The sequence below is a fragment of the Pseudonaja textilis genome, chromosome 7, assembly GCF_049901715.1.
Source record: "Pseudonaja textilis isolate UNSWEBS1 chromosome 7, rPseTex1.2, whole genome shotgun sequence".
Classification (NCBI taxonomy): Eukaryota; Metazoa; Chordata; class Lepidosauria; order Squamata; family Elapidae; genus Pseudonaja; species Pseudonaja textilis.
Genome location: NC_141996.1, coordinates 56,855,842 through 56,879,916, shown reverse-complemented (window position 1 = coordinate 56,879,916; position 24,075 = coordinate 56,855,842).

The window sequence follows — 24,075 nt, the reverse complement described above, 5'->3', positions numbered from 1 at the left end:
AGAAGGAAAGGAAAAGAAGTTATAAAGGACAGAAACAAGATATGGAGAAACAGGGCCTATTTAGCGATAAAGGGTGAAAATTTAATTGAAAAAGGGATTCTGCAAAGGTACATAAGATAGTATTGTTATATTAGAAATAGAAATAATTTTAGAAAATATGAAACAATGTATGATTAAAATGATGGATAAAATAGTTATTGTAATCTAGTGAAATGTTTGTTAATAAATAAATGAAATAAAATGAATGAGAGAATTGAATTAGGAAAAGATGGGAACATTTTAATTATTTAATGTTTTATAAAATATAAGGGAAGATAAATGGTGGGGGGGAATTAACTACAGAAAGCTTATAAGTGTTCCCAAGGAAGTATGATATTTAATTGAAAAGTAATGTTAAAGATGTTAAGACTTTAATGAATGTTAATAATAGAATTGAATTAGAATGGAATGAGCATTTTAATTACATATATTTATAATCACTTTTTAAGAATATAGTGTGTATTTTAAGAATGTACCAAGCAGAATTCGATTGGAAGTTATGTGTTATATTGAATGTTATAACCTCAACGTATATATTGAAGCTTAAATAAGAGTTGAATGGATAAAATTAAAAGATATAAAGGTATCATACTCCAATTAGTAACTACAGGAGAAAATTTGTTTAATGAGAAAAGAAAATATGAAATTGAAACAGGACAGACAAAAGTATAAATATAATGATTTGAATTGATATGAAATAATTAAAATAAAATTGAGAAAATTAAGAGAGGAGAAAAACTATGTAGAAAATGTAAAACAGTAATAAGATATGGAATAGAACATAAAAGTGAGCATGAAATTGAGTTTGTGTCTGTATGAAGAAGTGTAACCTGGGACCATGCTATTTTCAAAAAAAGATGTTTTATTAGTATTATGTTTTTTTTGTGAAAACCCAAATAAAAATTTCAAAACAAACAAACAAACAAGGAAATGGAAATGTATTAAAATATATAGATAAATTTTGGCTAAGTGGAAAAGGAAGAAAAAATATGATTATAAGAAAAGTGAAGATAAAAAGAGACATATTAAGAAGTTATTTTAGCAATTTTTTGGAGGGGGATGCTTTAAAATATATACATTTTAAAATATACAGTTGATTATTTAATGTGTCATTAAGTGTATAATGAGAATATTATGATTAAAGTGGGGGAATGGAAAATTATTAAATTAGATAGATTGAGGGAATATATCATGTGGATCCTAAATATATTGGCTTTATTTTACTTTTACTCTTTTTAGATTGTTTATTATATATCGGCTTAGAGAAAATTAAGGATAATAATGATGTGTAATGTAAAATAAAATAGGTGGTAGGCTGAAAATGGAAATAATAGGGGATAAAGAATTGAAAATTTATGTGTGTATGGAATGATATTGATATTGAATTAATGAATTGAAATATGAAATGGAAACTTATTTAAAGATGAGTGAAATGGATAATGATATGAGATGATATTGTATAAGATTGATGGAAATGAAAGTATGACTATGTACAAGTGTTATAATCTGGAATCATGTTGCTCATGTGAAGAGATGTGTAAAAATAAAAAAATAAAAAACTTTTGGGAAAAAAAGAGATAGCATTCACTCTCTCTGTACCCCTGTCAGTTACGGAATTATGGGTGGACAACAGACATGCCTGTACCTGCAGTTCAGCAAGTAGGGTCTGCCAAAAGTGTGCCATAACTTGAACCCCCTGGTCTGAGACTATTTGGTCTGGTAGCCCATGCAACCGGAATACATGGGAGATATATAACTGGGCCATCGTCCTTGCCATAGACAAACTTGCACATGGAATAAAGTGGACCATTTTGGTCAGCATGTCTTCCACTACCAAAATGGTTGTGGCGCCCTTCGATGTGGGCAACTCGGTTATGAAGTCCAATGAAAGACCCCCAAGGGTTTTTCTGGCATGGGTAGCAGCTGCACGAAACCAGGGGCACACCCTGAGCATATTTGGCCTGTCAACAGATCCCACATGATGCCACATAGCCTGACATGTCATGCCAGAGTCGCAGCCATCAAAACATCCTAGAGGTGAGGTGCAGCGTTTTGAAAACCCCAAAATGTTCCGCTCTGGGCTATAATGGCATTGACATAGAATAAGGCAATGAAGAGGACCTCCAGGCATGTAGATGTGATCACGGAACCGCAACAGGTCACCTGTATATGCCCAAAGAGTCTCCTGTCTCCTGTCCCCATCCAGTTCTTGATGATGAACTGCCACAAATGGATCCTGCCACTGTGCCTCATGAATCCTGACATGAAGGTCCACCGGTTCCTCAGTGGCTGCGAACCGCTCTAATGGGACCATTGTCTGAGGCAAGACTTTGTCCTCCCTTCGGGTACACTTGGGATTCCAGAACAGTGTGTCAGAGTGCTGATTCCACCCACTCAGAACATAGGTCACCTGAAAAGCAAATCGGGTGAAAAACGGCAACCATCGCACCTGACACTGGTTCAGTGTCCAGGCATTTGCAACATGGCTGGACAGCTTGCATCTGCACAACCTGCACCTGCTGGGCTAGCTGATTGTTGTCTGCTCTGAGCTGATCCATATTCACCCCACGTAAGACAGAAACAAGTTGGAGGGGCTGCGAGCAAAATGTGATGACCTGGGGTGTGGCACAAAGGCAACAGTCTGATAATCAATAGGAATCCCTTTATTAGCTCCAACTTTGGCCCCAATGTCCTGGTTACCTTCTGGCTGGAAAACAAACTCTCCCAGGAACAGCCTTTGGCTGCAGAGAATCAAGTCCAAAATGTGGTCAACAAAAACTGTAACTATAAGTCCAATCAAGGCAAAATGAGGTAATTAGTTCAGCAGGGCAGGAGCAAGAATTCCAGATATGAAGACACGGCAATAACTCAACATGGTTGGAAAGATGCCAGGAACACAAATAACTAAAGTCAACACAAGATAAACTCACATTTGCTCCCAGCAGCTGGTGCACTCAGCATGCATCTCTTTTAAACTCTCATTCCCAGATGTGGCTAATGAGAGAGGGCCCTTTCCTCCTCCATAAACCACACAACCCACTTTGCTCACTTCTCCATTCCACCCTGTGTGTCCTAGGATGAAGAGGGAGTGGGCCTGGGTCTCTCCCTTGTTCTATCTCTCCCCTGCTCTGCCCAGCCGGAATTTGCCCTTCCCCAGTTTCCTCCACAGCCAATGGAGCCACGCTCCCACTCCCCGTCAACTGTTCGTCTTCCTCCTCAGATTCAGACTCTGGCAGGGGCATTTTGTGGGATTGAGGGACCTCAATCTACAAAGGAGATTAATAGCAAAGCCTGATCTCATGTTTAAAGCAGCACTAGAGGAGGCAAGAGCAACTGAGTCCTCAAATAATTCATCAATCCCGAAAACACATGGCGCACATAATTTGCAAGGAGTGGCTACCCTGCATCAAGAGAGCATGGAGCAAGAAGTATCAACAGATGAGCATGATGAAATCCATCACCTGCATTTCGAAAGGAAGAAAGGAAATTCAAAGATGAGAGAGAGAGACCACCTTCTTGTGCCCATTGTGGGGGAAATCACTCCAGAGCAGCTTGCAGGTTCCAGGACCGTTTGCCAAAGATGCGAGCAAAAGGGGCACATAGCAAGGGTTTGCTGCGCCAACCAACCTGCCCTATAGCACCAGTGGCAGCCTGTGTGGCAGCCTGCAACCCAGCTGGAATTCCAAAAAGCGCAGTTTCCAAAGCCCAAAGCGAAGAAAAAATCGAGCTGCGGAAGAAAGAGAAACACACCAAATGATCATACGGCACTCCAGTGTATAATATTCAAAGAAAATCCATGTCATGGTCCTTATCGAAGGGTCTCTGTGCAACATGGAGGTGGACACAGGGTCTTACATGACCACTGTGTCCTGGAAAACCATAAAGAAGGTAGTTCCAGAGCTGGGAAAGAAACAATTGAAGCCCCAGAAGGTGCTTTTAAAGGACTATCCAGAGAACTGCATCCCTGTTGTCTGGAGCGGGTCCTTCCAGGTCCAATTCAAAGGGATTTTTTTAAAATAAAAGTTTTATTTAAGTTTTCACAAAACATACAAATACAAATAAAATATCTTTTTTTTGAGAACAGCGTGACCCCAGGTTATCACTTTTCCATACAGACATAAACTCAATACATATTTATCTTATACATTCTAATCCATATCTTATAACTATTTTCACAATTTTTTCAATAGCTTTTCCCTTTCTTTACTTGCTATAGCCTTATTTTAAATTATCTCATTCCTTTCTTAATTCAATTACATATCTTTTTCTAATTTTTAAAATCTTTCTAATCAATATTTTTATACTTTCATCTATCCTGTTTACAATTTCATGTTATCTTTTCTCATAAAACAATTTTCCCCCTGTAATTACTAGACTGGAGTGTGACACCTTTGTATCTTTTTTCAAATCTTGTTTAAAAATTTAAGTTACACCTTTACAGTTATAAGATTCAATTTTTTAACCTCTATTTTATAACACATACCTATTTTCAATCAAATTCTGCTTAGTACATTCCCTTAAAAATACACACTAAATTTTTAAAAGAATAAAGTATATATGTATATATATCTGTGTATATATGTATAACAATAGTAAATGAAATAATTATTCTACTCAAGTACAGCTCTGCCATTAATATTAATAACAATCTTCTACATTTCTATTTCTTTTAACAAACATTACCTAGTAATATCAGTTGTCTTTCACTTGAATCATCTATATTTCATATTTTACTTATTACTGTCTTTAAATAAAAAACAAAACAATAGTTATTAACAGTAGTCAATAAAATTATTATTCTTATTCAAATTCATCTTGTCAACTGATAAAAATCTTGCATGTTTCTTTTCAGTTTTTAAACTTTCTTTTTAAATCATTGAGAGCCTTGTTCTCTTTACAAACAAATATTCCATTACACATCAATACAATTTTTTTCTATCACTTTAATTATCTAAACATATTTTCTAACCCTTTTCTATTTCTAATATAACAATGCTATCCCATGCACCCTTGTAGAACCCTCTCCTTAAGTTAAATTTTAACCATTGTCTCTGTGTCTTTTAAATAGGTTTATACCTTTAGTTCTTGTATGCTTTTTCTGTACCTTTATATCTTGTTTCTGTCCTTTGTAGCTTCTTTTCCTTTCCCTCTTCCCTCTCTTCTTCTCCCTCCCCTTTTTATTCCCTTTTCTTTCTGATTCTCCCTTCTGTGATTCTCCCTTCTGCTTCTTCCTGATATTATGATTGCTTTTCAAATTACTCTTTTTTTTTGGTTGTTGCTTCAATGCTTAAGTTTTTAACTCCCTTTCCCCTCTTTCCCTTTTTTACCCTGCTTAAAGTTGCTTGATCATTAAAGATGGCTTCTTCTTTATCCTGCCCTGCTTGTTCTGCCAGCGTTTCTTGTTGTTTTTCATAGTTCAAAATCTCCATTTCTAAAAATTGAAATATGAAGCCAAAAGATCCTCTTCCCTCTTGTGCTTCTTCTTTTTGTTCTTTAAGTCTCATTTTTAACTCTTCAAGGAGTGATGCCATTAAAAAAAATATTCTATATTTTTAATTTTTTTTATTAATTTTCCATATTTTAAAAAACTTAAAACAAAACTTTATACATTGTTATCAACATCAAGACATCTTTTGCATTTCCTCACATTTTTCAGTATATGTATTTACTTATTCCTTTACCATTACATCTTACTCTTACTGTAAATCAAATCAAAATTTTAAACAACCCTCAATTGATTTTATTTTATTTCATTAGGATCCACCATCCAAAATTCCAGGAACCATCCAATAATCCAAAACTGTTTCTTGCTTTTTTTCTCACTTTCTCTTTCCAGGGGCTTTGTTATCTTGTAACAAAGTTTCAGCTACAATGTATCTTTTGCAAGGCTTGTTAAAATTCCATTATTGAATTTTTAAAGCTCCAGGTGGTCTCCTCCATTTTCCAGATTCCACCCTCTTGTTTCCTTTTTCCCTCCTCTGCTTTCTTTCCTTTTTAAAGAAAATTTTAAAATTATCCAAGAATCTTTATCCCTTTGACACTTTATTTTCAGCTAGAAATAGCCTATTAATGTCAAAGTGGATTAGTATCAATTTCTTATCCAAATCTCTTCTTCTTAATATTCCAAGTCAATTAAAACTGTCAATGTGAGAGAAAAAAAAGCCAATTCCATTTCCTTTCCCTTTCTCTTTCGCCACTTAAGATTTTTTTTAGGAATAGTATTCAGGGACTGGGTACCTTAAATAGATGTTCTCCATTCAACCAGGTCAGTCAAACTTTCTCCTTTAAACTTCCTCCTGCACAATCTTGTCCAGTCAGGTTCTTCTTTGAGATGGCCATTTCTGACCAATGCTGCAATCACCTTTGGGAAAGGGAGTAATGGCCAGCTGAGGAGGAGAGATGCAGCTCTCCTCAACCCCACTGATGGCTCCTTCTTCACCACCTCTAGAGGGTGGCTTCAGCCCCGAATCCAGGCGGCTCAGGGCGCTCCAGCAGCGAGCACAGATCAAAACTGTGCACAATCGCGGATTTTAGTCCGTCGGCAAAGAAGCCCGAACCGGAAGTCCCAATTCAAAGGTTTTGTTGGACCACTGCAGCTGACCATAATGAACAACAACCTGCCAAGCCTGCTTGGATTGAATGGTTCAATGGCCTGGGTTTAGGAGTGACTGGCATCCATGCCATCCAAGACGACAGCACCAAGGAGCTGATCAAGGAGTTTGTGGACATCTTCAATGGGAGTCTAGGAAAGTATAGGGGAACACATATCTCTTTCAATTTAGACCCAACAGTCACCCCTATTAAAATTTACCCCCAAAGGGTTCCCTTTGCTCTCTGGCCCAAAACTGATAGTCAGTTAGACAAATTAATTGTCCAAGGTTTTTGGAGTGGTTGATCACGTTAGATGGGAGATGCCGATTGTCATGCCAATCAAGTCAGATGGCTCAATCTGCATCGGTGCAGACTATAAATGCACAATCAACAAGACATTACAGCAGAGTGCCTATCCCGTGCCAGTCGTACAGCATTTATTGCATTCCCTAGGAAAGGACAGAACTTTTGCAAAACTTGATCTAGCCCAAGAGTATCAGCAACTTTCAGTGGATGATGCCACCACAGAGGCACAAAGGTAACCATTGTTACACACATAGGGGCATTTAAAACTTTCCTGCTATTTATTGTGTTCATTTTTCATCCCCCTGCTGCTAAAGAGACACTCCTGTACAGAGAACATTGTGCTGGGAGAATGTAATACTACTAAGTATTACTAGTATTACTACTAAGTTGGCATATGTCAGAAGCTGGCTTTGAATGTTTATTAATAAAAGTATTATTATAAATCTTACACACACATGGCATCTCAGTAGTACAGCGTGCGATCTTGAAGCTCCAAGATCGCCACTGATATCTCCATTGCAGGACGGTCCCACCGGACCTAAACCATCCCTTGGAGACAGTGACTGAGGAGGGTACATCTTGTCAATCCCAGAGTCATCGCAAAGTCCCTGGTTGATCCAGGAAAAGCCCTTTTGCCAGTGGAGGAGAGGCAGCCATTCAAGCTGCTGAAGCTGGGACAGCTCCAGAACGGAAGAGGTTGAAGGAAAGTGTGTCAGTTTGGTGAAATGCACTTTTACTTATTATTGCTTGAAGAGAACACCCTGAAAGATTTAAAGTGAAATTAAAAGTGAAGAGAAAAGTGTTTAAGTGGTGGAATTAAGCTAGTTAAAGTGAAAGTTTTTTCCTTTTCCCTTTTTATTGGAACTTTGAATTTGGTAAAGTTACTGAATTTTAAACTGGACTGGTTTCTTTTAAATTTTCCATGTTTGTTTTTATTTTTTTAAACAATTTTTTGAAAGTCTGTTTTGATTAAGACTCTTCTTTTGGATTTGAGTTTTATTTTTTTTTTTCAAAAAAAAAAAGGAAGAATTCCATTTTCTCTTTTTGTTTCTGGTATTGGATACATGAGGGGGAGTGAAAGTGAAGGGGAAAAAAGTAGTGCTGCCATCTAGAGACTTGGACATATTGTTTCTTTCTTTCTCAGTTTGTTTATGTACTTATGCTATATTCAGGGACTCTGAGTTTTGTACTGGATACAGGTGCTCATTTGTGAAACCAAATAATTAGAGCTTTGAGCTGAAGTTGAAAGAAAGAAGATTGAAGTGAGCTTGAAAATACTGAAACTAGACACTTTGAGTTGGATTTATTAAAGAGCCTGGGCTACTTAGTGGCAGCAGCTGGTTTAACTCTAGATTATTTCCCATCTCCTTTTCTACTCTCCCCCAGTTGGATTTTTTTTGCAAGTTTTATTGGTTTTTAAAGACAAACAAAAACAAACAATACATAAAATCCAGTTGGATTTTTATGTTTGGATTTTAACCTTCTATTCCAGAAACTAAAACATATTATTTTTTACTTTTTTAAAATCTTCTTTTATTAAGAGAAATAATTGGATTAAGGTACATAAGTGCCTGAAGATTTTTATTTTTCCCTTTTTCTTTTTTGGAGTGGCAACTGCCTGCCTGTACTTCTTTTTTTTTTTTCTCTCTCTCCCTCTCTACAGGTAAGCACAAGATGTGCAGAAAGACAACAGCACCAGCATCCTCAATACCAATAGCCTCTTCACCATCTGGAGGACAATGGTCAATACAGACAATTTTACAACAGGAGAAAGAGAAGGAAGTGACATTACAGATGATTATGCAAGGAATCCAGAAGATTGAAAAGAGAATAGAGAATACTTAGCAAAGAGCTGAGAATATTGAGCAAAGAACTGAAAAGACGGATGACAAAGTAGAGAACATTCAACAGATGATGATGAAATATGAGGACAGAATTAAGAAAATTGAAGAAGAAGATATACAAAGGGATAAGAAAATTGGAGATATTGACACTCGATTGAGTGATATTGAGAAGCGCAGATATGAACCATTAGGATGGGAAATCGACAGATCAGAATTCTACCTAAGATTTCAAAATGTAGAAGAAGGAAAAGGTGAAACTTGCTGAAATAATGACAGAAATTCTAGCAGAAGCACTAGAGATAACCAAAGAGAAGATGATGGATGGGATGGATGAAGTGTTCCGTGTATATACAAGATATGCAATGAGAAACAGACTACCAAGAGAAGTTCATATCAGATTTACTAAAAAGATTATTAAGACACAGATATTACAGGTGGCAAGAGAGAAAACCTTAAAGTACAAAGACAAAGAAATTGTGGTGCTGAAACAGGTACCAAGAAGAGTAAGAGAAATGAGAAGAGAATATTTATTTTTGACCAAAGAGAAGAGTAAACTACAGATGGCTGATGCCAGAAGGCCTCTTGTTCACCTGGCAGGAACAAAGACACAGAATTGACACAGTCGAAAAAGCTGAGCTATTCTATTTAGAATATTTTAGAGGAAAGGAGGAAGACACAAGAAAAGAAGAGTCGTTAATTGAACTTCAAGAGGAGTGTATAGCAGTAATTGAAAAAGAGAAAAAAGAAGGTGCAGTAGGTGGTGTACCCAGAGAGCAACAAGAACTAAGACCTACTAGAGCAATAAAACCCCCTCACAAAGCTTAACATGGATGAAAGAAAACTGATTACAATTAACATAAATTGACTTAATTTGGCTACTAAAGGAAGGAAAGTATTTCACAAATTAGAAAAATTAAAATTTGACATGATATGCTTACAAGAGGCACATATTAAAAAACAACATGAATATATACTAAAACAAGGAAAAATAGGGAAATTATTTACATCGCTGGCACAGTCCAAAAAAAGATGTGTGGTATTATATACTAAAGAAACAATTTTGGCAGAACAAATTTATACAGATGATGATTGAAGGATTCTGATGGTGGAAATAACAGATAACAATGTTAAAACACTTCTAATTGCAATTTATGCTCCGAATGATAAACAAGAAGAATTCTACAGAAAATTACACATGAAAATAATTGAATTGGACTATGTTAATATTTGTATGATGGGAGATTTTAATGGAATAATTAATGACCAGTTGGATTATAAAATACAGAAAACAACAAAGAAAATTAGAAAGATACTACCAAAATCCTTCCTTTAAATAATAGAAGAATTTAACTTAAAAGATGCATGGAAAGAGAGAAATGTGGAAAGTAAGCAATATACTTTTTATTTAAACAGGCATACATCCTGGTCTAGAATAGATGAATGTCAGCAGAATTATTGACTAATGTACGACAGATTGAAATAGAAACAAGCACTTGGGCAGATCATAATCCAGTGACAGTTATTTGGAAGGGATACAAGAGGAGATCTAGATGGACTTTAAATAATATGATATTAAAAGAAAAAGACTTTAAACAGAAAATAGAGAAAGAACTTGTTTTCTTCTTGAAAGAAAATAGAAAAGAGGATACATCTTTACAGAATCTCTGGGACACAATGAAGACCTACACAAGAGGCTTGATAATAGATTATACTAGGAGAAGAAACGTAAAACAGAAAAAGATAGTTCAGACATTAGAGGATGACTATAAAATATTGGAAAAAGAGTTACAGAAGTCCCCACAAAAAAAGATATTGAAAATAAAATGGATATAAATAAACATAAAATGGGACTAATGGAAAAAGAGGAATTAGCATAAAAAATTAAAAATGCCAAACAGAATTACTTTGAAGATGCAAACAAACCAGGCAGATGGCTAGCTTATAAACTGAGAAAGGAAAGAGGAGCAAGAAGGATTAGCCAATTAATAAATAAAGGACAGGTTTGCTATAGAAATGTGGAGAAGAAAAAAATTATACAAGACTACTATGGAAAATTGTGAATAAAGGTATTTTAAGGAAAAAAATACCCCAAACAAGGACTGAAGCATACATTACACTTATTCTGAAGGAGGATACAGACCTGCAGCAAGTTAATAATTACAGACCTATATCCTTATTAAATTCAGACTATAAAATCTTTGCTTCAATCTTGGCAGAAAGACTAAAAAGATGCTTAAATAACTTTATCCTTATTGATCAAAATGGATTTCTGCCAAAGAGACAAATCAAAGACAATGTGAGAATTATTTTGGATACTCTAGAATACTACGAGGCACACCCTGAGAAGCAAATGGCTTTGATGTTTTTAGACTCACAAAAAGCCTTCAACAATGTGAGTTGGCGATTTATGTTATTGCAACTGGAACAAATGGGCTTTGGTAAAAAATTAATTCAAGCCATTGAAACGATATACCATGAACAAACTGCAAAAGTTATGGTAAATGGAGAACTAACAGAATCCATAGGTATAAGAAAAGGGACAAGACAAGGTTGTCTACTGTCGCCTCTGCTGTTTGTGTTAATTGGAAGTGAATAGGAATATTAGAGAAGATAAAGAAATAAAAGGAATGAAAATCCAAAAGAAAGAGTATAAATTGCAAGCCTTTGCAGATGACCTGGTATTTATATTCCCATTGGAAACAGTACCTAAATTAATAGAAAAAAATAGAAGAATATGGAAAAGTAGCAGGTTTGAAAATAAACAATGATAAAACAAAGATACTAACAAAGAATATGGTAGTAAGATGAAAGAAAGAGTTGGAAGAAGTCTTAGAAATACAGGTCACAAACAAGGTTAAGTATTTAGGGATATACATTACATCAAGATGTAGCACACTGAAGGAGGATAATTATTTTAAATTCAAACAGCAGATTGCGACAGATTTGACAAAATGGGGAAACTTACAATTATCATTGATTGGGAGAATATCTACAATTACCTAGAATTTTATATTTATTCCAGACAATTCCAATCCGATTAGCGAAAGAGCTTTTTGAAGATTTAAATAGAATTGTGGCAAAAAAGCAAGAATAAAACTAAAATTGTTACAGGATGCAAGAATAAGAGGAGGGTTTGCCTTGCTTAACTGGGAGTTGTATTACCAAGCAACAAATTTGATGTGGATAAAGGAATGGATAACATTAAGAAACAATAGACTATTGACCTTAGAAGGGCATGACTTGCTGCTGGGATGACATGCCTTCCTTTGGTATAAGGGAACTAAAACACAGGGGTACTTTAGATGACATTATATTTGAGAGGCATTGTTTTTGAACTGGGAGAAGATAAAAAGACAACACTACTTAAAAATTCCACTATGGATATCTACCAGTGAAGTTTTTTCTTATCCAATAATATATAAAAAGGAACAAACAGTTAGATATGGTGAGATATTGAATGAAAAGGGTGAACTTAAATCTATCCAAGCGTTGGAAGAACAAGGTGTAAAAATGAATTGGTTTTCATATTTGCAAATACAATCCAAATTTGATAAAGATGTTAAAACAGAGGTATTTATGATAAGTTGACTGACTTAGATAAAATTTTGATGGGTACTGATAAAAGGTAATTAAAAAACTTTATGAACACTTATTAGAATTTAAATTGGAGGAGGAACAAGTGAAAGAAATGATAATTGCTTGGAGGGAAACTTTTGGATATGGGATTGATTTAGAAAAATGGCAAAAATTGTGGTCTCAAAATTATAAAATGACAATGTCGACTGCATATAAAGAAAATCTGTATAAGAACTGGCAAAACATGCCCCTGGCTGGCCCTTCCCCTCTCTGCCCACCCCTCTCTGCCTGCCCCTCCCCTCCCTGCCCAGTCACTCCTTATCATACATGCACAACATCGCGCGCATGCCTGACATCACTGACTGCATTCTCCCCCACCCAGTCACTTCTTAAGGCATTTCTTTTTTTTCTCCTGACAGTCAGCTGTTCCAACGATCAGCTGTGCTAGGATCTCCCTCGCTGTCTTACTGCTTCACCCAGGAGGCTTCCCTGAGGCCCAGGAGCTAAAAAAATACCAGAGTGCTGGGGGGGTGCTGGAAAAAAGAAGAAGCTGCACCCACCCAGTCACATGGCCACACCCACCTAGCCACACCCACCTAGCCAAGACCACAGAACCAGTTAAAATTTTTGAATCCCACTCCTGTCTGTCTGTCTGTCTCTGTCTCTCTGTCTGTCTCTCTCTTTCTCTCTATCTATCTGTCTCTGTCTCTGTCTCTCTCTCTGTGTCTCTCTCTCTCTGTTTCTCTCTATATGTATATATATACAGAGAGAGAGTGTGTGTAATAGAGACTGTAGATAGATGATAGATAGATAGATAGATAGATAGATAGATAGATAGATAGATAGATAGATAGATAGATAGATTTTATATATATATATGTTGGACTCCGGAGTTGGAATCTGTTCCATTGGCAGATGGGAGCTCAAGCGAAGAGGAAATGGCAGTAAATTATGAGCCGGCTCTGTTGAGCGATTTGGATTGCAGTCAGGATGAGGAAATGGATGTAACTAGGAGAGACGAACCTGATTTAATAGAGCTGTCAGGACCTTCAACCTCCTCTGATTCTTCTCCTCTGGCTAAGCAACAGCTGGGAATAGCTAACCAGAAACACTTGCGAGACTTTTCTAGTGGGGAGGAGTCTTTGGAAAGAACCTGGCTAGATGTGCGTAACAGACGTAAGTTGAGGCGTCAATCACAGTTAGGAAGGAGGCGTCGAGCCAGTGACTAATTAAGGAGATTAACACGCCCTCATAGTGGATAAAAGGAAACGGCTTGTCTGGCGAGCTTTGCCAGAAGCAAAGTGATTTATGGGAGTGAACACACGGAGAGAACTCTTTGAGGCTTTGGGATTTATAGCCACGTCAGGTTTGCCGGACAGAGTTTGGATTTATTGCTGAGGACTGGAAACCCTTCCACAGTCCTTTTGGGAAGGTTTGCTTTTTGGTTTGTGAACTGCTTGTTTCGTTTTGCCCTCCTGCAATTAAAGGGGAGACATAACATACATACATACATACATACATACATACATACATACATATATGGATCTTTGGTTGTTCGGGTTTTCTCCCGCGTAAGATTCAAAGTATCTAGGCAACGTTTCAATGAAGTCTCATTCATCATCTTCAGGCTTCTTTCTTCAGCTCTGTGCTTCTCAGAGTGATGTGAGATTGCAGCTGCTTCTTCCTTTTAACTGCTAGTGGGGTGTGACTTGATTGGGTGGGGGCTTGGCTATGTTCTGATTGGGTGGGGTGTGTTCTCATTGGTAGGGGTTTGGCTGTGTTCTGATTGGTTGGGGTTGGCCGTGTTCTGATTGGCTGGAGGCGTGTTCTGTTCAGGTGGGGGCTTGGTTGTGCTCAGGTTGGTCTTAGTTGCTGGGGGATTTGAGTTGGTGAGCTGTGATCTTGCTGTTTGGCTTCGAGTTCGTGGTCGTGCTGCATCTTCATAGTGGGTGTCGGTTTGCTTCATGTATGGCTCGGAGGGGTATGAAGTGGGTAGTGATGCAGCTGCAGTGCGGCTTCTGGTCCGTGGTCGTGTCTCATCTTCTGAGTGGGTGTGGGTCTGTTTTCTACACGGAAGTGTGGTGGTGGCATCTTGTGTGGCTCTCATGGGTGTGGGTCTGGTGTCATTCTTCATGTTAGGTACTCGTCTGTTCATGAGGGTGGGTTTCCAAATGGCTGGAAGGCAGGAAGTGTCATCTTCTTTATTCATGCTGTGTGGGCGTTTTTCTATCTCTATGGCTTCTCTGATTATTCTGCTGTTGAAGTGTTCGGTTTTGGCGATAGTTCTGGTATTTTTAAAGTCAATCTCATGTCCTGTGGCTTTGAGGTGTTGGACCAGGGAAGAGGTCGTTTTTTCTTTTTTGATTGAGTTCTTATGTTCTTCAATGCGTGCACTTATTCTTCTGTTAGTTTGTCCAATGTATGTGGTGGGGCAGGCAGTGCAGGGGATTTCGTATACTCCTTGGTTTTCTAATTCAATTTTGTCTTTGGGGTTTCTTAGGATGGTGGATATTTTTCTGTTTGTCCACACGACCACGGACCAGAAGCCGCACTGCAGCTACATCACTACCCACTTCATACCCCTCCGAGCCATACATGAAGCAAACCGACACCCACTATGAAGATGCAGCACGACCACGAACTCGAAGCCAAACAGCAAGATCACAGCTCACCAACTCAAATCCCCCAGCAACTAAGACCAACCTTAGCACAACCAAGCCCCCACCTGAACAGAACACGCCTCCAGCCAATCAGAACACGGCCAACCCCCCAACCAATCAGAACACAGCCAAACCCATTACCAATGAGAACACCCCCACACACCCAATCAGAACACAGCCAAGCCCCCACCCAATCAAGTCACACCCCCACTAGCAGTTTAAAGGAAGAAGCAGCTGCAATCTCACATCACTCGCGGGTATTTGTATGTGGATCTTTGGTTATTCAGGTTTTCTCCTGCGTAAGATTGGAAGTATCTAGGCAGCGTTTCAATGAAGTTTCATTCATCATCTTCAGGCTTGTGTCTTCGGCTCTGTGCTTCTCAGAGTGAGAAGCACAGAAGCACAGAGCCCGAAGACACAAGCCTGAAGATGATGAATGAGACTTCATCAAACGTTGCCTAGATACTTCAATCTTACGTGGAGAAACCCGAATAACCAAAGATCCATATATATATGTGTGTGTGTGTTTTCTTAAGTTTTGAGGGTACTTACATGTATGGCATTCAGCTTTGTTCGGGTATTTTCCCACGTCATGAACACTATACAGAAGCCTGATGATGGCAGATGAGATTCTGCCGAAACGTTGCTACAACTTTAAAAGCACAACTACAATGACGTGGGAAAATACCCAAACAAAGCTGAATGCCATACATACATACATACATACATACATATATATATAAAATTATATAGCCATCCAATTCAATCAAGTGACTCTGGGCAGCTTACAATTCTAAAAAATGAAAACAAATAATTAAAGCATCTATAAAAATAAATGAAAACAGCAGCAGTGATGACAAATCAACTAAGTAAAGCCAAGTAACATATGTTGACATTTCTCCCCTTCACGAGGGAAATGTTTGAAATGTATTAATTTCTATATTTCAGTTTAATAATATATTTCATCTCAAAGGCTCAGTCCTGGGAACAACCCTATTGTGAGAAACATTATTTTACTAAATGCCTATTTTGGTTCTGAAATGGATCCTGTGTGTACAGAGACATAGGCAAATAATCATTAATATGCAAGGGCCTTCTGTCTCCATACTGTGCTTCAGCACGTAGCTTCTGGTCATGATTTGATCCATTCCAGCATGATAGATCATGCAGGATTTTGCTCTTATGCAAGTTATTGATACATCTATAATTACTGTGACAAACGGTAAGATATCGAATGAGAGAAATACCAAACTCCATGAATTAAGAATAAGGTGATTGAAGGGTATATGTATGAATCGACTGAATAGTAATGTGTGAATCTCAGAAGGATTAAGACTCAGAATCAGCTAATTTAATGTTTATTTGTTCATTGAACAAATAATTTGTATTTCGTTTTCTTGAACTGATGCATGAAATTGGGCTAATTGATATTAGTTTTAAAGAATGACCTATAAGGGAAATTATGGTATCCTATCAAATCTATAAATATATGTATGTCTATCTATTGATGGATTTTCCTTAGCAGCATTCACTGTAACACACACACACACACCAACTTCTATTGTGCTTTAAATTATTTTTATTTTAAAGTATCCTGTGCATTTCAGCATAGGAACAGTTAAGGGATGAAGACCATATGGCCCACTAAAGCTTAAAAGCCTTAAAAACAACTAGATGATTTCTCATTAACTTAATATATTAGTAATAGTCTGTACCCAACACTTGCCAAGTATGTCTAGCTATTTAGAGTTGCATCCCTAGGATATTTATAGGAACTGTTTTTGTTCTATTTCAATTGTTTGTCATGTATATCTAGAATGATGATAAACAGACAAACAGGGGCTTGGGTAAACATTTTGGCACCAAGATGACCTCAGTAAAAGTCTCAGTTTACAACTACAATAATTGCTACATGCTACATTGCCAGTATGATTAATTTGTGAGTTGCACAAAACAAGTCTCATAGTAGCTTGAAGACTAATAATTTTAGTCTATGCCATAAACTTTCTTGTGCTATAACTCATTCTATCAGTTACTTTACATCATTATAAACAAATTAGTCTTTAAGATACTTAAATTCCCCTTCTTTCCTCTCATCTCTTTACACTGTACAATCCAATACCTATAATAATTTCCTAGGTAGCCTTCTGACTTTAGCTGTTGTTTTCTTATTACATATCAGGCACAGATGTGCTAAACATGTGATAAATTAGTAACCTATATTTATGCATTGATGCAATTTGTTTTCTTCACACTAGCTGGAAGGGACTATGGGAGTTGCATCTTGGAAACATACTGAATGCCTGGTCTACAACTATAAAGCAACATTTAAATTTGTTACTTATTTAAATCATGGCCTCCTTTTCAGTTTTGGAACATTTTCTTCGGGATCCTTATATAAAAACTTTTGGTCAAGATTCCTTGATAAGCTCTATACTATTGTAAAATAATAGTTTTCAAGATACCTACAATGATGTTACTGACTTTGCACGTCTGTGTTTGGTGATACTAAGAAAGATTTTACATTCTTGGTGTTTTCTAATTGTGCTGAATTTCAGCTGTCATAATCTGTGGCAATCAGGAAGTGTTTTGCTAAACATTGGCACCATGAATATGAACACACAAGAGGCAGTACATTAAAAGTCCCCCACAGATCTTTTACAGATTCCAACACAATAGCTCAGTTGGCAAAACTTCTGGGAACAGAATAGTTCTCTAAACCTTCTGTTTATACCTTCTCAAAAAAGAGCAGATGGTGTAACTGTATTAACTGTGATTACCTTGAGCCTTTTTCTTGATCCCTGTTCTGTAATATGATTCTGAGTTCCTTCCAGGTTACATTTCAAGCTTTTATTGTGAGTGTCTGGGTCTTAATTTAGCACTTTGTTATTTTATTAAACTGTTCTATTATTTTGTAATATCAAAAATCTGGAGTATATTATTAAATTGTTAAGATATATCATATCATCATTTTTGTTATATCTGGGAGGACGGTTCAAGAACGGAGGCAAGACTCAGATAGTAACTAACAGCTCTTTATTTGTGACTTCAGATCTGAGCAACTAACCCCAGCCGCAGCAGCCCCTTATATAGGGCTGGCTGCAGCTAGGCAGGCAATGAAGGCGATTTGAGTTTGCCGCTCTTGGCAGGGCCAATCGCGGCAGCCCGTTTACTGGCCAATCGCATCAGTCTATGGCAACCAATCACGATCGGCTTTCAGCGGGCCAATCAGATTTGCAGGCTACGAGCCTGCTAGTCCGAAACAATTTTTATGTTTTGAAATTGCAAACTTAAGGTTTAATCTAGGACAGTTTGAAGGAAGCCTTTTTTGATGCATTGAACCTAACTTAAGTATGTCAAGTTGGAATGCAAAATGTTTACAGTATCTTCTCTAATAATTTGTTCAATAGTTCAGTTTAAATCTCATGATATAGGCAATGCATTTACAATTCCGAATGGGGCAATTATTTAAACCAGGGGTGTCAAACTCAAGGCCTGCAGGCCGGATTCAGCCTGTAGGGTGCTTAGATGTGGCCTACAGTGACAGATTGGCCCATGGTGCTTCTGCCAGTGAAAACAGAGCTCGGGAGGGTCAGCATGTGGCTCTCCCGAGCTCTGTTTTCACTGGCAGAGGGTTGCAGGAGGCCGTCACAGCTGAAAATGGAAATTGGAAGTCTGTTTTCACTGTCAGAGCACTCAGGCCACTACAGCTGCCCCCAACGTGTGTGATGTCGAAGTGACCATGCCCACATTGGCCATGCCCACCCTGGCCCTCCAAGGTCAAATACAACCCTCAATGAAATTGAGTGTGATACCCCTGATTTAAACTGCACACTTATTTAGCAGACTAGCAGAAATGCAAACTTTTAACACTCATACAAGCATACCGAAAGTTACATAAATTTATGTTGGAAAAAGGCCTCATTGGAGGTAAATGGGGTCAGAACGTGGATTGCTTTATCTTGAAAGCCTGCAGCTTTCAATCATACGTCAATAAGATGTACTTCTGTAATTCAAATTCTAGAGTTTTTCATTAGTCAACTATGCCAATTCTAAACCAGTTTAGTATAACAGCAGGATAATTTTGATTTGTACTAACAAATGTATTAACTTTTTAAAATCTATTAAATTAGAGGATAATATTTTTTCTTCCTGGTTATATTAATGTGCACTCCTGTGGTCCTTGAATCAAAAGAAAAGAAAGCTGGGCTAATCTGCATTGTCCAATGGATGGATTTTAGTCAATCTCTGTAAGGAGGCTTGCAAATTGTCCTGTCCTTACAGATTTATTGCAGGTCAGTTGCAGTGACCGGTGGATTTATCTGGGTTCATTTGACTCCCACACCCAGCATCATCAGCTGATGGGAAAAACCACCACCAATCCTTCTGTTTAATGGGTCAGGGTCTCTGAGATGGAGGCTTTAGCTATTTTGCCAATTGCCTAAGAGATAGATCACTGGTGCTTCATGAGAGCAACCTGCAACTGAAGTTGTTTCTGAACTATAGCAAGAATATAGCAAGAAGTGTTGACTTCAACTCCCAGAATGCTGCAAGTTGAAAAACATAGGTGACTGTTGACAACCCGCAGCTCCAGAGTCACATGTGGCTCTTTGGGCCCTCTGCTATGGCTCCCTGTCAGATGATCCCACCACTGGCTGGCCCCGCCCCTTGTCCTCCCATCTGTGAGATGCAAGACATGAATAATTTTATCCTCACAATACATTCTGATTCACAATTCAAAGGTTTATTTCAAAAAGCGTTTGCAAAGGTGGCCTCAGGTCCCTTCCCAAGTGGATTGAGTAAAAAGAGAGCAAGATCCAATAGTCAAGCAATACATTTTATACTCTCTATACAATGCACGCCATGCCTAAGAAGCCCTCCCCACACCCCTTATTATCTCAAAGTCATACTATAAGATAAAGGGTTGACTTGACCATTTCTTCCAAGACACCAGATATCTTATCTTGTTTACTTGTAGCTTCATCTTGGGTGGATGTTCCTATCTTATTTACTTATGGCCTTGCCTTGGGAGGATGTTCCTGTTTTCCAAGAAGATTGTAGCAAGTCAGCACATACTTTTTAACTGAATATATTCTGGGGTTAATATACAACAAAAAGAACATCATAGCTTAATAATACACGAGATACTTTTATAAAAAATAACTTACTATTTCCTTCACCTCCCAGTCACTCCTTGTCTGGCATGAGAAGGTAAGTGCGACGGCAGGGGATGGAGAAGCATCTGCAGTTGATTCTCTGGCACCTCACTCTAGCTGGATCTTCTTCTATCCCTTGTTGATGCTGGGCATGCCTTAGTCGCTTGGGGAGATCAGAGAGCAACTTGCTCTCTGCCCCAAGACACTGGCCCAATCTGGCCATGACTGACACCGGCCTTGCTAACATGAAGGCTACTGGGATGGGAATCAGTGGTGGGATTCAATTATTTTTACTACCGGTTCTATGGGCATGGCTTGGTGGGCATGGCAGGGGAAGAATCCTGTAAAGTCTCCAGTCAGAGGTGGTATTTGCTAGTTCTCTGAACTACTCAAAATTTCCGCTACCATTTCTCCAGAACCAGTCAGAACCTGATGAATACCACCTCTGGTGGGAATGGGATACTGGAGGAGGGGATGATGAAAAGGGGGATGGGCCCACAGAACCCAGTCATGGCTTTAAAACTTGCATGGGGGACTTTTGCTGCCTGGAGGATGCTTTTCAATGAAAGCTGCTGGTGGCACCGTTCTGCTGTAGGAGTAAAGAAGTTCAGGGCAGTGGGAAAAGGGGGCTGGCTCCACTGAACATTGCATGCCTATCTTGAGGGTCAGGCTCGGAGAAAGCCAGAGCGCTCTAACCAAAGATGCTCATCTTTCAGCTGGTTTCCCCCTCTCTATATGTCTCTGTCTGTCGGCTTTCAGAGAGAGAGAGAAGAGACAGAGACAGAGAGAGAGAGAGAGAGAGAAAGAGATACACACACACACACCACAGAGAGAGAGAGAGAGAGAGAGAGAGAGGGAGGGAGGTTGGGCTAGAAGACCTGCAAGCTCCCTTCTAACTGTGTTTATTCTATTCTATTCTATTCTATTCTATTCTATTCTGTTCTGTTCTGTTCTATTCTATTCTATTCTATTCTATTCTATTCTATTCTATTCTATTCTATTCTATTCTATTCTATTCTACCCTACCCTACCCTACCCTACCCTACCCTACTCTAGTCTAGTCTAGTCTAGTCTAGTCTCCTCCATAAAGCTTGAAAGGCCTTTTGTGAAGCATTGGACAGGCCTTATTTTGGCAAATGCCTCTGCACCAGATTGCTGTAGCCAATCCCAAAGCCCAACAGCTGTATATGAGTGTCTGCAATAGCCAAGGGGATTTTGGCAATTCTCAACTCTTACTCATAGTCACTGATAGACAGACATCTGTGGTAAGGCAAGAAATGAGAGAAAGGCTGTATTATTGCTTTGTTAGAATTACAAAATGCATATTATATGCCGGACATCAAAAATAACTTATAGAATTGCCTTGAGTGTCTACAACAATGTCAAGAGCCCTCTTCAGATAATCAAAGTTTCTAAGTGTAGAGGAGACACAAATAGTTGCAGGGATCTGTTCCTAATTACCACAACAAAATGACAGAAATTTGTACTTGTTCGTGATGTTGCATGCAAGTAAATACAGGACATAATTTATGCCATGATATTACAACACTTATTTCATGATTTGTTCTCTTCCCCTAGGTGCCTATGACCTTTTGCCCCTAACTAATCCTATATACGTGGGAAAGTTAGAGATGTAATAGCTAAGTGCAGTTATAGCGTTTGGTGCAGAATGTGCAGTGTAGATAAATAAATATGCCACACAAGCTGAACACAGTTCTATTTAGTACTTAAAAACAGGGCTAAAATTGCTTGCTTAGTCATTCTTGCTTGTGATCTTTGTTCAGCGTTGGGTTGCAATCATTTTTACAAGGCCTTGACGTATTTGAACTGCCAGCTTTGCACTAAGCTACAATTTGTTCACACATAAGTGTGGCTTGTTTACCAAATTATGTTGATTTCCTCTGATGTGGCTGGATAAAAGGTTATAGTTTTAAATTTCTCCTCACTACAGATTATGCTATAGTGAGAGAACATTAACATACCAAGAGACTGTTAGTTATTTTCTGGACTGAATCACTGCTTCATTTCTTTTATATTTTCTATTTGCTACAGGAATATTTGGCTTGCATTTATAAAATTCTTACAGGTAATGTTTTATTCAGATGCGTGTATGTTTTTGGCTTAAGTGAAGGCAATATAAGATCTAGAAATATTCAACCTTTACTAATTAGATCTGATTATTACAGTTCATGTTTGATTTTGTACTTTCTTCCTAAAGATGGGTTGGCTTCCCTCATATATGTCTTCATCCACATCCCATTGTAGATTATGCTTAACTTCTGTCTTCCCCTTTAAACATTACTGGCAAGGATAGGAATTCCCACTCTTAAGAATAGAGAATAACAAAGTTGGAAGGGACCTTGAAGATCTTCTAGTTTACCCCCTGCTCAAATAGGAGAACTCCCCCCCTCCTGCAGCTCCAACCTCAAAACTTATCTTAGAACTCAACCTTCTAAGGTGGGACTCAAAGTCTTCTTCTATACCAAGGGTCTCCACACTTGGAAATTTCCAGATTGTGACTTCTTGTTGTCATCACTTTCAAGATCACTCAAATTTCTGGTATATCCCTCCATAATAAGGTGCTAATTCAGTGGTGGGATTCAACATTTTTTAATACTGGTTCTGTGGGCGTGGCTTGGTGGGCCTGGCCATGTGACTGGGTGGGCATGGCTTTTTTTGCTTTTTTGCAGCCCCCACCTGTTTTGGGGACCTTCTGGGCCTCAGAGGAGCCTCTGGGGGGGGGGTTGTTTCTGCTCCCCTAAGGCTCAGGAAGAAAAAAAAACGAAGTATGGGAGGGGCACTCAGGACTCCTCCACACTCTGTTTTGGGAGCTTCCTGGCCTCAGAAAAGCCTCTGGGGGGGACGTTTTTGTTCCCCTAAGGCTCCTCTGAAGCTCAGGAACGCAAAAAATGGAGGAGGGGGCTGAGTTATTTTTTGCCTTCCTGGGCCTCAGCAAGGGGAATCCTGGCACAGCTGATCTATATACAGCTGATTGCTGGGAGGGAAAAAAAGAAAGAAATACCTTAGGTGAACATCAGGCTGGCGGGGTGAGCAAGCGTAGGGAGGGGGGGCGACCAGGTCGGGGGCGTGGCCAGCCAGAACTTATTACTGGTTCGACCACCCATGCCAAATTCTTGCTACTGGTTCATCTGATTCAGTGCGAACCGGCTGAATACCACCACTGTGCTAATCCCTTGGGAGGAGATTTATAAAGCATTGTTCATAGCTCAGTATAGTGCATGTAGTTTATCCCAGAGATTTTCAATCACTAAGAAAATACTCATGAGCTAATTTGTGGTTTGCAGAAATACTCTGTGAGGGTAATGGAAAAAAATGGAGAGTAATGGTTTGTTGAGTATGGTTGTAGCACTGGAAAGAGAACAAGAATAGCACTGGGTAAGATACTTTATCTCTGGTATTTTTTTTCCAATGAGTAGTATAAAGCATTGAAAAGGACTTGTAATAAGTTACTAGCTATAAGTTCATATGTAAAAGTATTTAATGCTATTAAATAATAATAAATGTAATATTTAATACACACTTCAGTAATCATGCATTAGTTATTCATTACATTACACTTATTTTACTTAGCTTGATACAAACAATTTCATTGCATTATATTTCTGATGGGGATGAGGGGAAAGTTTGTTTTCTTTTGATTGAGAAATAATCATATCCAACTATTGTCAAGGCTCTGACTAATGAACTCAAACAAATCAGAATCTTGAGGCTTGGCTTCTTCTCAAAGGTCTTCTTTAATACAGCAGAGTTTCAATGGAAAGTCAAATCTAAATATTTCCTGCTGTGTGTGTGTGTGTGTGTGTGTGTGTGTGTGTGTATGTTGTGACTGGGAGGTTTGAGCCTGCTGTGCGCTTTGAGTCTGATGTGTCAGAAGACACAGGT